Source organism: Mesoplodon bidens (assembly GCF_964165515.1).
Source record: "Mesoplodon bidens genome assembly, chromosome: 9".
Taxonomy (NCBI): Eukaryota; Metazoa; Chordata; class Mammalia; order Artiodactyla; family Ziphiidae; genus Mesoplodon; species Mesoplodon bidens.
Genome location: NC_138166.1, coordinates 107230709 through 107232175, shown reverse-complemented (window position 1 = coordinate 107232175; position 1467 = coordinate 107230709). Strand labels below are relative to the sequence as shown.

The 1467-nt window shown below is 60.8% G+C and overlaps 1 pseudogene across 1 annotated transcript; it reads right to left on the bottom strand.

Annotated features, from left to right (window-relative positions):
* Positions 1 to 224: 224 nt before the first annotated feature.
* On the bottom strand, positions 225 to 1142 carry LOC308622344 (phosphoethanolamine/phosphocholine phosphatase-like; annotated as a pseudogene). Its single transcript has one exon. The product of its transcript is annotated as a phosphoethanolamine/phosphocholine phosphatase-like (transcript).
* Positions 1143 to 1467: the final 325 nt, after the last annotated feature.

Below are 1467 nucleotides of genomic sequence, written 5' to 3'. Positions count from 1 at the left end.
GGTTTGTGGAAACACTGCTGCCTGCTCAGATATGCGTGCCACGCTGCTGCGGCCAGACTCCAGAATTCGCTTGCAGTGGAACTGGGGGAGGCAGCCGAGCTGGGTTAACTGCACAGATGGGGACAGCTCCCAACTCCCTCCTCCAGTCCCCAAATGGACCAACCTGGGATTCCGGGAAATCCTGGAGGGATATACCAAAACGAAAGGGAAAGGGAGTAATAAAACTAGCTTTCTCTTTCCCAACCCCCACCGCCCCACTCCCTCCCCGCCCGGGTGGCCCCTGCAGGCCACGTCCTCAGCACCTGACGCAGGTGTAGGCGCACATCGGTGGAGGTTTCCCAGGGCACCACCCTGGCGCGGAAGGAGCTGGGCTCGGCCTTCTGCGCCTCCTGCATAAGGCGGTGCATGGGGTAGTGGCGGCACGGGAAGGACACGTAGCCGCCTGCCAGCAGCCCCATGGGGCAGAAGTCGTTGGCGCCGTCGCTCACGTAGAAAAGGTGCTCAAAGGGCAGGCCGTCGTGGGCCTGCTCGCGCAGATACTCGCTGAGCACCTTGTGCTGGCACATGTTGGCGGGGCAGCGAGCACAGCTGTGCGCGTGGAAGGGCCGCAGCGCCAGCAGCCCCCAAGGGTCGGGCCCCGACGGGTTGCTGAAGATGCGGCAGAACAGGCCGTGGCGGCCGGCGGCGCGCAGTGCACTCTCCACGCCAAAGGTGTTGGCGTCTGAGAAGAGAATAACCTCAAAGCAGGCACCCTGCTTGGCCACAAACTGCAGCAGCTCGCCCGTGCCGGGCGACAGGGGGATGGCCTCGTAGATGGCACGCAAGTCCCGCGGCCGCACGCCCTGCTCGCCCAGGTACTTGAAGACGCGCTGCATGTACTCGTTGTAGAAGCCCTCGTGCTAGGTGGCACGCAGGCTCTCAGGCAGCCGCTGGCCCGCCGCGGCACGCGCATGACGGAGTCGTCGCTGTTTTCGTCCACAATAGTCTCGTCCAAGTCGAAGGTCAGGAGGAAGCGTGGCGCACCGGGCGCAGCCATCCCGCTGTCCTCTACCAGCTTTGTCCTGAGCGACCAAATCCTTTTGTGGTCACCAAAAAGAGTCCCTCAGAGGAAAGGGGGACAGGACCTCTGAGCTTCTCCTGCAGGGTGAGGAGCGGCGGCTGCAGAGGTCTGTCCCGGCTGAGTCTCGAGTGTCAAGAGTGGGGAGAGGGCCTAGCTGAGGTATTTGGGCGCAGGATGGAGCAAGGGGTGCTTACGGGAATTGGAGGGGACTCTGTGTCTTATCCATTCCCGGATTTCTGGGCTCCAGCTCTCACGAGTCCTTCCAGTCCAGAGGATCCATGAATGGTGTGCATCTGGGCCGTTCCCTCCACTTCCCTCCATCCCCATGTTATGTATTTTTAACCACAATAAAAAAAAAGAATGAAACACTGATAATACGTGTTACAACACAGATAAACATTGAAAAC